The sequence below is a fragment of the Pelodiscus sinensis genome, chromosome 1, assembly GCF_049634645.1.
Source record: "Pelodiscus sinensis isolate JC-2024 chromosome 1, ASM4963464v1, whole genome shotgun sequence".
NCBI lineage: Eukaryota > Metazoa > Chordata > Testudines > Trionychidae > Pelodiscus > Pelodiscus sinensis.
The window spans coordinates 91,490,594-91,504,150 of record NC_134711.1 but is presented as its reverse complement, the minus strand read 5'-3'; the positions used below and the strand labels follow the sequence as shown (position 1 = coordinate 91,504,150).

Below are 13,557 nucleotides of genomic sequence, written 5' to 3'. Positions count from 1 at the left end.
GTGCTGCGAGACCACTGCACCATGACTTCTATCCCATGGCAGCAGGGTGCTTCAAGCCTGCTACAACACCGTGCACTTATATGCCACCACATCACACATGCCATGACAGTATGACACAAGAAGCCAATCAACAGAATCTACAGCTTTAGGCAACACTTTGATCTGCCACCCCTCCATATCTGTTATGATGGAAGGGATTTGCCACCCTTGGCAGCTGCCTCACTTGCATATAGCTAGAGCAGTCTTTGCATGGCACTGTGAGACCTGCACACCATAACATTGCCAAGACATGGTCTAATCTACACCATGAAACTATGAGTCCTTTATACCACAAAGCTATCCATGCCATGGTACTGATACTGGCAATTCATAGTTTTGCCACATGCTGTCAAAAGATGGTCAGATTATCACTCTGGGGTACCAGCATGCCACAACAGCACTACCCACTCCACAATGCCTTCATGCTGTGGAACTATTCATGACAGTTCTATGCCACTGCCACTCGCTGACACCTTGTCTTCCTATGCAGATGTTACCTTGAGGTTCCATCCTTATTCATTAGTCCTTCCTTGCAACAAGATGATTGTATTAGTAGTACTGCTCCAAAGCCACTTCCTTCCCCGTTGGAGACTGAAAGCGTAATACTTTCAAGAGACAATTCTTCAAATAGATCATCACAGTTCTGGGGCTACTGGACGGCTTTATGAGCATTCTGAAGAAATTGCAGATTATTTGTGTTGGCTTTTCTTCTCATCTAAAAAAGAAATAGCCTAAAATTTGTGAGCAAGCCTTCAGCAGCATTGAGTTTTTAGAACTTCTCCTCACAAAATTGTTTGCATGGTTGCTATAGAGCAGGGGTCTCACACTCAATTTTCCTTAGTGCCAGTGCTAGTCCTCAAATCCTCCTACCGGGCATCTCCTCCAGCAGGGCTCTAAGGGCCAGGGGTCTCTCTGTGTTCCCCCCACGTATCTCCTGACCCCTCCTGCTGGCCCACACACTCCCCCCATCCCCATACATGTTCCCACCCTACCTGCTGCCCCAGGGTTATTTAAAACCTGCCATGCCCCTCCCCACTGGCACTGCTAGCTCCATGCTGCTTCTGGTAGATTCTTGTGGCACAGTAGAGGTGTGTGCAGAGCCATCCTGTCCATAGGTGTAAACTGTGACACTATTAACTCATTTTGTGAAACTGACTAGATATTAGTGATGCCAACTCTCCTGATTTGATCACAAGCTTCCTGATAATTGGGGCTTCCCCCCTCCCCCGGAAAACTCCCACTATGTTATTAGAATTAAACCAATTCTGGGAACTTCACTACCTATGCCTCATGCACCTCTATCAACTGTGATCGCTCTAATTTAGTAGATTATACTTGTTTGTTGGTACACAATCTTAGAAGAGAATCCGAGCCTTCTCTTTCTTTTTTCCTTTTATATTTAAAGGAAGACTTCAAGTTTCATAGTTTGTGGAGAAAAGCTAGAAAACATGCCCCAAGTTCAACTAAAGACCTCAAATACAAGATGCCAAATAAAAAGATTCCCAAGTATATTTTTATCTGTGATTTCAAGAACCCAATCTCTTTTGGGGGACCAAGGGGGTAGCTGATTCATGAGTTTGGAACTCTTGGGATTGGTAATAGAGTACATGCAAGTTGATAGTGTCACCTCCTGTGTTCAGGAGCCCAGATACAGACCAGGAGCCTACTACAGACATGAAACTGAATCCTCACCCTGACACCCCTATGTCACCTGCACCTGGAATCCCACCTAGTCTGCTCCCCCCTGCTAACATCCACGTCTTCATGCTGGAATCCCCTGCCTGACTCCGGGGTAACCAAAAGCAAAACCCACCAGCCCCACCCTGCAAGTTGCAGAAGTGCATCAGTTTGGGGGAAGCTCCTTGGCTAGCACAGTTTGCATCACAGTGGAGGCAGTTAGCACAGCTTCCTGGATCAAGTGGCACCCTCTGGAGCCGGGACTACGTGGGTACTGGGTGCTGCTGGGAGTCCTGTGCATGGGTGAGTCTCTATGTGCAGCTTACCCGCCCTGGACCCAGGGCAGCCATGCGGGCCTGATTAAGTAATTTTTTCAAAATATTCCTCAGGCTGGATTGAGGATGTGCTCAAGCCACAGATGGCTTCTGGAAGTTGAGACCCCTGCTACAGATCATTCAGACTCTTTGCTGACCCTTGCATGAGTCTGAAGGCTACTTAAGTGATATTTAAGACTCTGATGTTATAGACATCTTGAAATGGGATTTGAGAAAGGACTTATAGGAGGAGAAGGTGGAAGAGTGCAGATAGTGTGAAGGAGTGGTTTCCAGACATAAGGGGCCACATGGAAGAGCACACATAGGTGGGCATGGGAGAAGAACATGAAAAATGTAGACACTCCCTGTCGCTCTCGCCTCCCTCTCATGCCAGTCTGATGGGCTGAAAGTTATAATGGCACAGTGTTGCATCATGGTCCTTTAGGATGGGGTTTCTGAACTCATAAGTCATGACCCAAAATTAAGTCACAAGAATGTGTCACAAGATTGCATGGGAGGTCAGAGGGCTCTGTCCCAGGGGCAGGGAGGCCTTGCTAAACACCGTGCTTTCCACTCACCTTGCAGTAGTGGGTTCAACATTTTCAGACCTGCAGACCTAGCTGGGCTTCACTCCCTGCTCTGGGCATTGTGACTTCATCCATGGTGTCATGGTGCTGCTCAGGTTTGGCCCAGCCACCTTTCCACCATGATGGTGCCAGTCCAAATTTGAGTGAATGGCAGTGCCTCTCTGTGTGCCAGGTCACAAATGCCCCTTTTATAAATTTGGTCCTGGCAACCACTCCCATCCCCCTTAGGGGAGCCAGGCCATATCTGAGCACCACGGTGATCCCAGAGGTCACTACACACAGTAGGAGCCAAGCCCAACCAGCCTCATGGGACAGAATTGCCGCTGTGGTGTGCTTATTTAATATGTATTACTTGAAAATGTATATTATATATTGTGGATAAGAAAAGAATTTTTTGCAGTAAAACTATTTACTGGGTTGCCACAGGCCATCAAGGTTTGGGTCACAAAAGGTCTGAGCCGCAGAAGGTTGTGAACAAATATTTTAGGGCTTGTCTACACTTAAAAGTTGATTGAGATTACAGCAAAGTGTGAATTTAAAGACCAATAGCAGCTGTTCCTGAAGAACTCTGTGTGTGGATGCTCTTTTTCTGGTATAAGAGTGCTTTGTTCCTGTTTAGCTTCAACACACTTTTACCCATGATTAAGGATGGCTGTGGGAGAGGAATGCCCCTGGACAACAGATCTGTAGGGGAAGCACCATTTCTATCTAGCCTCATACGTTTGGCTTGAGAAGCAGGCTTCTAGGAGTCTCTTTTAACCAGCCATCAAAGCTAAAGACCCTCAGTTGTGCATTTTGATCCAACAGACCCACAAAGACAACAGACCACGAGCCCATCATGAATGCACTTAAAAATGGAATATAATATTTTTCTAGTTTAAAAAACATTTTTGATATTGGGCCACTACCCCTTTTAAAGAAAAGATAATGAAGATGTTAAGGGTCTGGAAAAATCTCAAGCTTTTGAGTTTCTCATTGTAAACTTATATAGGAGAAGGCTAAGTCATGTTGCTGCCTTGAAAGGGCAAAAATGCCTGTGTGACCCTGGCAGGTGAGGAAAGGTAGAGGACGGATGTTAGTTTTCAGCAAGGAAGGACTAATTGTCCCTACTTGGCAAAGGCCTTTATACATTTAATTTCTGCTTGCTTTGAAGGTTTTCTATACCTGTGTCTACAAAATCCTCTATGGCAGTTGTTCCCAACCTGGGGTCTGCAGACCCCTGGGGGTCCACGATGGTACTGTAGGGCGTCCAAGGAAAGTTGAAGAAAGGAAAGTGGCCAAAGGCAGCTCCTGCCCCTGCACTCCACCCGTTGGCCAGGCACAGAGCTCTGCGGGAGAAAAGAAAAGAAAAGAATCAGGCCCACTGTGGGACTAGGACTTTTCATCAAGTGACTCTCGCCTGGGACTCGCTGTTTGCAACCAGCTGCACACACGCTGTCTCCCGCCCTCAGGATGGGATCTTGATAACCCAGGAGGCACCATCCATCCTCCAGTCCTCTTCCTCCTCCCAATCCCGCAGTGAGCTCGATCCTTACTTTTCTTCCCCCCCCCCCCCTTTTTTTTTCTCCCCTAGGGCTCTGTGCCCGGCCAAGGGCGGAGTGCTGGGGCAGGAGCTGCCTTTGGCCACAAGGGGTGTGTCTAGACTACATGGCTTTGTCCACGGAGCCATGTAAAGTAGTTTACTCGACATAGTTGATGAAGTGGGGATTTAAATAATCCTCGCTTCATTAAAATAAAAATGGCCACCACGCTGTGCCGACAATCAGCTGATCCGGCAAAGCGTGGCAGTCTAGACGCGGATCGGTCGACAAGGGAAGCCTTTGTCAACCGCTCCTGTAAACCTCATTTACAAAGCCTTTACAAAGGCTTCCCTTGTCGACCGATCCGCGTTGAGACTGCTACGCTGTGCCAGATCAGCTGATTGTTGGCACAGAGTGGTGGCCATTTTTATTTTAATGAAGCGGGGATTATTTAAATCCCCGCTTCATTAACTATGTCGAGTAAACTACTTTACATGGCTCTGTCGATGGAGCCATGTGGTCTAGACACACCCAAGAGCCCTCTTGCTGTATCCTTCGTGGATAGAGGGGGTGGGTGCTGAGGAAGCAGTGCAGGCCAAGGGATGTGCTGGCCGCTGTTTCCCACCACTCCACTTGGGGGAGGGGTCCGTAAAATTTTAACAGATTGAAAAGGGAAAAGGTTGGGAACCATTGCTTTATGGCACCAAATTTATGCATTTCTCTTTATCCAGTAGTTCTGTTTAAAAAAAAAAAAATCAGAATTTCCATCCTGTGGGAAATTGAGATTTCAAAATTTCATTTTGTCCTCAATTGGGATAAATAGTTGAGAGCTCAACATTTCTTGCAACTTGAACTATTCTGAAAATGTTTCATTTCAATGAGGTTGAAACGTTTAATTTGACTATAATATAATCAAAACAAACTGATTTAATGATTTCCCATTGAAAATTTGGACCAAAAAAAAAAATCAATATTCCTGTGAAAAGTTTGGATTATGTAGAATCAGCATGTTCAGATGGAAACCTATTCCTTTGGAAAATGATGAGTAGTACTACTGCCCAGTTAGCCAAGCACTGACTCCCTTCTAAATTACAGTTTGAACAATTAGCCCAAAGTCAATAAATGAAGGGAGTCCCTGCCAGCAAGTGCCGACATTTGGAAGCTTTTTCTGTGACCATAAAAGTTATGAACCTTATGCTGCCGCTAGTCCTTTGGTTGTTCACAATCACTTCAATTCCTTTCACTGTTTAATGCTTTACACATCTTTTTTTTTTCTTTTTTTAATGTAACTGTTCTTTTGGAATGAGGCTGTAGCAGCTCCAGGGCTGTCCAGAGATGGGTAAAAGCTGAAGATCATCTCTTTCGCAATGGACAGATAACTAGGAACAGGATCTCTGGGAGGAAGAGGATCTTTCCATTGCAATTATGTTTCCCGGCAGCTGCTCTCCTCTCCAAGGATGCAACAAACAGCAGAGTCAATTGTTGTCATTTTAAATCCCTGTGTAGTTTGCCAGCCCCGGTCATTAAGCAGCATATTAGCAAGGATTTCTTCTTTTTTTCCCCCTCCATCTTCACTCTTTGATGCTGCTGAGTGAATAGATCACATGATGAGAAGGTTCAAGAGATGACAGAACGGACTAGGCTCCTTGGGCATTCAGAGAAAGTGGCCAGAGGGGATGCTTTGTAGGGTATCTTGGGGTCTACTTACCATGGTTAGCGAGTACAAAATGTAGGTGCTTCTTCAGGAATTTGTGTACTCAGATGGGCATGTTTCCAGTTGGCATGGTGGAGTGGACACATATGGAGATGCCTTTTCTAAAATGTTGGGTTTGGGGAGGGAAATTTGAGGGGGGCGGTCTCTCTGGAGCTCAGAGTCTAGATCAGCTCCTTATTCCACAGCCTTAGTTCAGACGAAAGTCTTTTATTTCTCTACCTTTGGCTATAAAGCGATGTCCATTAAAAACAAATAAACATTCGCTGCATCATGGTATGTGACTGTACCATGGTGTTTGTGGTTCTTTTTCTTTTGGACTGGGAAATTTAACCATTAATTGAAGTAAATGTGGATTTTAAAAAATGAATTGCATCTGTTGAAAAATAGTCATTGCCTTTTGGCACTGTCTGCTTGTCAGCACCTAAATTGTTAGCCCTGCTAAGGATTTAGTTTTGGCTCCTCCAGCTAATTGGAATTTTCTTTAGATGTTCACACTCTACCAATCAATGGCCATGAAAAAGGATAGATTTGTGTTGTCGTCTCTGCTCCAGTGAACAGGGAAATCCTCAGGTTCTTGCCTCTCCCTGAATGTGGCCCCGCGTGTCGCCTAAGCTGTACAGGAAGTCAGATGATCAAAGTAGTCCCTTCTGACCTTAGAATCTTTGATTCTGTTAGCTTTCCAAGGGCCTTCCTAACTGTGTTTAGTTTGGGGCACTGGATACCCTGTCTGGCTTGAAAAGGCCCCATCCTCTCTTCTCACTTAGGGAGCATCAACTCCCAGGGGCATGCTTTCTGTGCTAGAAACACCTTTTGCTTCAAGCAGCAAGAGCTCTCCAGTTAGCTTCTATAGGGCAGTGACCTATTGCTTTCCACACCACAAACTTTTCATTTGGCCAGCGGGAGGTGCTGTGATTCAGTCATGAATAGGGCAGCATATCTTGCCAGCCAGGTCAGGGCAGGCAGGGGCGGATGAGAGTTTTGCAGGGCCCAGGGTGCAGGGCCTATTGAAGCGCGGGGCCCAAGGCAGCACAATTTTGGTGCCATGGCCACAGCCGACAGGTAGTAGAGCGTGCACGGGGCCTATTGAAGCGCAGGGCCTGGGACAGCCACCCCGCTCGCCCTGCCCTATATCTGCCACTGATGGCAGGAGCTGTGATCTTGGTTCATGTGGAGAGGAGCTTTGACCAGCCAGCATGGATGCCATAGTTAAGTTTCACTTGAAACAGTGTGAGCTCTGAATCAGGTGGCTAGGGAGGCATAGTGTGTTCTCCTCCTGCTCAGGACACCAAAAGCATGCTGCCTAGATATATGGAAAATCGTCTGCTCCAATGCTGCATGCTCCCTCTTTGCCTCTAACTAGCCCCCCAGAGACAGAAACTGACACCACTCCAGAGCAGAGGGGATACTATAACTTCAGTTCATACCAGACTAGAGGTTCTTTAGTCCTGTTTCCTGGCAACAGTAGTGGTCAGTATCTGATTCTTCAGAGGAAAGTGCAAGAAAGTTTGTAATGAATATATGACCCCAGGGGCTCTACAGGCCAAGGACAGCCTACTATGCACCTGTGTGGAGCTTAGCACAATAGGGCCCTAGACACAGCTCAGCCCTCTAGGGTCTGTGGCAATACTGATAAATAGGGATGTTTCTTCTATCCCCCCTTCCCCCCCCCCACTGCTTAATGGTTGGCTTGTGCCCCTCACCATGAGGGTTTACATCCCTTTTATTTGTAAACGTTTTGACTTCCTGCATAACATGGGCCATAGGACTTCCCAGAATTAACTCCTGTTTGAAATTGGCTGTTTTTCTAAAAGATCTGATCCATCTTGAGTTAAAAGTTGCCAGTGATGGAGACTCTACCATGACCCTCCGTATATTGTTCCAATGGTTCGTTTCCCTCTTAAAAATGTGTTAGTCTGAAATTGTCTAGTTTCAAATTCCAGCTTTTATTATATCTTTGTCTGCTAGACTGAGAGCCCATTATCAAATTTTTGACCCTCTATGAGTTATCAGGTATAATTCTTTGTTTGATCTAATCCTTCCAAGATCTTGGCCTTCGTGATATTTGTGGTGATGAGTGATAGTATACAAAAAAAATGTTTCTTTTGATCACTTAATAGTGTTGCCTCTCATGATCATTGAATGACTCTTGCTGAGAGGGTAAAGAAGAGATTTCACTTTTATCTTCTCTACACCATTGTTCTCTTTCTCTGTCAAGTCCTCTTTTGATCACCTCTTCTAAGCTGAATAGTGCCAATCTTTTCAATCACTCTTCAACTACAAGTGTTGCCACCAGCTCTCTGATCATTGTCACAGATCTGGGTTCTTTTATTTCTCCTAGAGCTTTTGACCTGGAGAAACTACAACTGAACTCAGTATTCAAAGGTGAGAACGTGCCACAAATTTATATAACTGTCACAGAATTTCATTTCAATCTTTATTCCCTCCATGCATCTTTTTACTTGCTTTTTATTTTATTTTTTGCTGCTGCTACACAAAGAGCAGAGATTTTCATTTGAGAGGCCCACAATGATTCTCAGATCTTTTTCTTGAGTGGCCACATTTCATTTAGAAGACAGCAATGTGTATAAGTGGTTCCAATTCTATCTCCCAATGGGTGTTACCTTGCACTTATCAGCCATCATGCTGCCCAGTTGACTAACCTTTTGGGTCCCTCTAGAATTGCTGTTTTCAGTAGCTTGACTAACCAACAAGATGTTCAAAAGTTTCAGAGAGGTAGCTGTGTTAGTCTGTAACTGGAAAAAAACTTAAGTCTTGCAGCACCTTCGAGACTAATAAAAATGTAGATGGTATGAGCTTTTGTGGGCAAAACTCACTTCTTCAGATGAATGGCGTTTAAGGGGTCCAGTTTTCAAATAAATAGCACAGAGGAGATGGGGGAAGGGAAGAGGAGGAAAGGGAAAATTCATCTGCAAATTTTGCCACTTCACTATTCACCTTCTTTCCTGATCATTAATAAATAAACTAACACCAGTGATTCTAGCTCTTAGCACAGCTCTTTAGGGAACCTCATATTAACATTTTTTGCCACAATGAAAACTGACCATTCATCCTTATGCTTTGTTTTCTGTGTCTCAGCTAGTTTCTAATTCATTGCAGTATTTTCTCCCTCATGCTATGACTATCTGTTTTCCTTAATAGCTGCTGTAAAGGGTCCTACATCAGCGGGTGGGGCACTGCTGACTCCCTGAAGTCCCCATAAGTCAGTGAGGCACGCCTCGGCCGAGTGACAGTTTGAGAGGCCCAGCCCGGAGTCAGGGCAGGCAGGCAGACATGGGGTTAATACAAATAATCACCAGTTCAGAGTTTAAGGCGCAGCCCTGAGTCAGGGCAACAAGTGTCTATCACCACTTGTCCAGTGATCAAAGCTCTGTCTGGGTCCCAGCTGAACAGGGGGTTGCATCTCCTCACTCTGGGAGAGCTGACAAGCGCAGGGGGTTTTGCCCCACAGAGGGGAACCTGCCACCCAAATGGAGGGGTAGCAGGAAGTCACAGGCCCTCCCTACTCCACCGCATCCCAGCCCAGGGCCCTGACAGTGGTGGCCTTACAGCCACTAGGTCAGTGGGGATCCAGGCCGTTACACGCTGATGAGGTCAAGGGTCAGTGGGGGTCCAGGCCGCAATGCGCTGCCCACCCGACCTCCATGTCTTCAGCCGCCCTGAGGTCGGCTATCCCTGTGCCACTTTCCAACCCCGCGTGGGCCTCCCCGATTCTGGCAATGTTCCGGCAGATCCTCAGGTGACAGCAGGGCTGGCAGGGTGTCCATGGGCTCCGGTTCAGGCAGGGCTCCAAGTGGGCCAGCCCAGTCATTGGTGCCCGGCACGAGTCCCAGAGGGGTCAGCGTGGGTTCAGGCAGTGGCCAGTGTCTCCACAGACCAGGCCACAGGGCTCCAGGGTTAGCCAGGGTCCAGTTGTCCAACCCAGTCCTTGGGTCACAAGCAGTGCAGCCAAGGCCTTCGCTGCAGGAGCTGGGGCCAAGCATCTGCTCAGCTCAGCTGCCTGGCTCTGACTGAGCCTGTGGCTCTTATAGTCCCAGACCCACCCTCTGACTTCTTGTGGGAAGGGCTAAGTGTGGCTGGGCCCACCCACCAAGGGGTCATAGAGGGCACTTCCTCTTCCAGGTCAGTGGGTGGCCATGTTGCTGTCCCAGGCTCATTACAGCTGCATATCGGGGACTTTATCAAAGGCTTTTTCAGATGGCTAGATAATTTCTATCAACCAGATTTCCTTAATCCACTATTTTGTTAACATCCTTTACATCAGTGGTTCTCAAACTGTGGGTGGGGACACCAAAGTGGGTCACAACCCCATTTGAATAAGAAATGGGGGCTGAAGCCCAAGCCCCATTTCTTGGGGACAAAACTGAAGGAATCTGGGCTCAGGTTATGAGCCCCTGTCTGGGTCTGAAGCCTTGGGCTTTGGCCCTCTGGCTGCAGGGGTGGGGCTCAGGCTTTGCTCTCCCCCAGGATGGCAGGGCTCAGGTGGGCCTAAGCTTTGGTTTCCCCCCTCCTGGCAGACATGTAGTAATTTTTTTCATCAGCAGGCCTGCTGATGCAGGGGAAAAAGGGGAAGGGACAGTTGCCCTGGGGCCTGGTAATTTAAAAGGGCTTAGGACTACTGGCTGCCATTGCCACCACTTGGGCCCTTCATATCACCACTGGGTGCTCCAGGTGGCACTAAGGACTGGTGGGGGGCAGGAGCTAGTGACAGTGTATCCAGGCAACACAGAGAACTGGCTGCCCCGGCCCTTTATCCAGGGTCTCATCTCTTCCAGGAACAGAGAGCCACTCCCTACTTTGCCATAAGGCCTGGCAGTTCTGTTGGCCCTCCTTGTTGTTAAAAGTGGGTTGCAACGCAATGAAGTTAGAGAACCCCTGCTTTACACAATCTATGCTGGTTTGTCCCTAGCATAACAGGTTCTTCTTATAACTCTACCTGCTAGTGATACGAGTGTAATTTTCCCAGGATCACCGATAGCACCTTGTTAAAGAGACTTACATTTGCAAATCTCCAGTCCTCTTGTACAATGGCGGATTTCAATGAGAGGACATTTTTTGATAGCAACTCAACTTCTTCTTTAGTTGATCATTTGCCCCAATATCTCATTATCTGACACCTCAGTCTGATTTTACCTTACCTTGGTTACCTGAATGAAGACGAACACAACAAATGGTCTGGTAGCACTTTATAGACTAACAAAACTTGTAGATGGTGGTATGAGCTTTCGTGGGCACAGCCCACTTCTTCAGATGACTGGACTTATGAGTAGAGGATATGAAAACTCAAAATAAATAGGAGAGGGGAAGGGGAGGGGGGAGAAAAAGGAAGGGTATATGTGAGAGCATCATTAATATCTGGAGAATGGGTACTTAAACCTAAGCAGATAAAAAAAAAAAACAAAGTCAACAGATAGATTGCTAAGACAGGAAGGATACCACGCAGAGAGCTGTTAGCACCTTCAGTGGTTAAGTAGGTAGTGTTCTAGCCAGCCCATATCGCGATTGAGTCCATTAGCATGTGAATTGAATTTGTGGATGAACTGACATTCTAGTCCTTCCCTATGTATCTGGCTTATGGAGCTGGCCTTTGACAAGACAGCCACCTGCAGGTCTGTCAAAAGTTCATGATACCATCTACATGTTTTGTTAGTCTATGAAGTGCTACCAGACCATTTGTTGTTTTTTTTCCTGTAACAGACTAACTCGGCTACCCCCTGAATAAAGAAGGGCTGGGTGAAATCTCTCTCCTGCACTGTCTGCAGGGAAGACTGCTGGCAAGGAAAGGCCTGCTCTTCCTTAATTGCTCCCTTTACTCTTTGGGGATACAAGAAGTGCTCCAGATCTTCTGCAGACTTCATGTTCTTAATGTACTTAAGGATTTCTTATTGATTTTTATGTCTTTAGGCATTTGCTGTTTCAGTTGCTTCTAGCATTTCTAATTTCCACCTCACATTTTACTTGTGGTAGTTTGCATTCTTTTCTATTTGGTTTTACATAGGTATCCCTTAAATCCTGGCAATCCAGCCTATTTGGCTCCAATACCCCTCCAAACCTATCCAGTTAACCAGGCTACTTTGCTTCTTGCCTTCTGGCATGTTTTAAAGGAGCTGTGAAGGACTCCACTCACGTCTGAGGCACCACTTCATGGCTGGTTCTAGAATTAGTTCTTAGACTGTCTGCTGACCCCTCCTATTAGTTGCTGATTCTGTGGTCCTTCTATACAACTCAGGTGCTCCCTCTTTATGACTCAGCCCACCAGCCAAGTCATGATGTAGGCCCATTGGGCAAACTGCCCCAGATACTGCCTCAGACACAGCCTTCCAGTCCTCATCTCCAGGCCCCAGGCCTCTTTGCTAGTGACGACTTAGGAAACCTGGGGCTGCCTACTATTCTGGGATACAATCCAAGACCCTAGGGCCAGCAGACTCAGGCCCTGTTGCTGTTTGCTGGGCAACTTCGCTGCCTATTGTCTAGTGTAATGGGATTTCACTTACCTCACGAGTGGCCTCCTTTTGGCCAAGTGCCTGCACTCCTTGCTGTGGCAGTCCTCCTGCAACCCAGCTCTCTAGGCCTGTCTGAGCCTTTTGATCGCCACAGAGGAATTGCCCCATGGCCGGCCCAACAGCTTCCTTTTAACTGGCTCACTGGGCCCTGATTGGTCACATCCTTTGTGCCACTCTATCTTTCCTGGAGGACTTCTCTATGGTTTCCTGGGCAAGTGTGCTAGGCCACAAGCCTCCAGCAGGGAGTTTTGGGCCTAATCCACCCTGTCACACCTAGCCTATCCCTTGTTTATCACCAGAGATTCCTATGCTCCCTATGGCTATTCCATCCTTCTCAGCTTTTTGCAAGACTTCCCAGTCCAGGACAGGACTCTGAGTCTTACTTTCCCCCTGGGTCTCCTTCTTGTACTTAGTCAGCTCCCATTTGCTCTAGACTCTAGGAAGTGACTACAAACCTCTTTCCTGCAGCTTCTTCCTGTTCTTTGTTCCTGGCTTATAATGCTAGCCCAGCTCCTCCCTCAACTGGGCTTCATCTACTATTAGGCCCTGTCAGATTCTGGCTCCCCTCCAGGTGCAGCTTCTAAAGTGAATTGCCTTCTTCTTGAACACATTAACCCACTCAGGGATCCCAGCACAGGGGCATGCATGTCTTCTGTCATGTTGATGGGTAGCATGCCATTGACTTCAATGGAACCAGGATGCTACTCCAGAAGCCTCCAGGATGTCTACGGATTGTAGTGGCTGGGTTTTTGTGTCTTTTTGATGGGTTTCCTTTTTATTTCTTCAAACCCCCTTTTCTGATGTTTAGCATCACAAAGATCACTTGTGAATGATGACATCTTCCCAGAAGCTAGTAATATGGAGATTCCTATTACTTAGGATTTTTTCTAGACTACAGAGTTGTTTTTTTTTAAAAAGTGGCCTTTTTTTAAAAAAACTTCCCCTGCATCTAGACTGCTGCTGCGTTCTTTCAAAAGTAAATCAAAAGAACTTGGCGGTTTTTTCGACCGCAGAAAACCTCGTTTTATGAGGAAGAATGCCTTTTTTCGAAAGTGCTCTTTTGAAAAAAGGTGCTAAGTAATGCAAACTGTGCTTTTTCGAAAGAGAGCATCCAGACTGCCTGGGTGCTCTCTTTCAAAAAAGCGGCTTGCTTTTTCGAAAATACTGGTTGTCATCTAGATACTC

The 13,557-nt window shown here is 46.6% G+C and overlaps 1 long non-coding RNA gene across 1 annotated transcript; it reads right to left on the bottom strand.

Annotated features, from left to right (window-relative positions):
- Window positions 1-404: 404 nt before the first annotated feature.
- On the bottom strand, window positions 405-12,485 carry LOC142830617 (uncharacterized). Its single transcript, XR_012906031.1, has 3 exons — window positions 12,364-12,485; window positions 3,782-3,945; window positions 405-754 (listed from the first exon to the last, which is right to left on the bottom strand). It is a non-coding gene; the product is annotated as an uncharacterized LOC142830617 (long non-coding RNA).
- Between the last annotated feature and the right edge of the window lie 1,072 nt (window positions 12,486-13,557).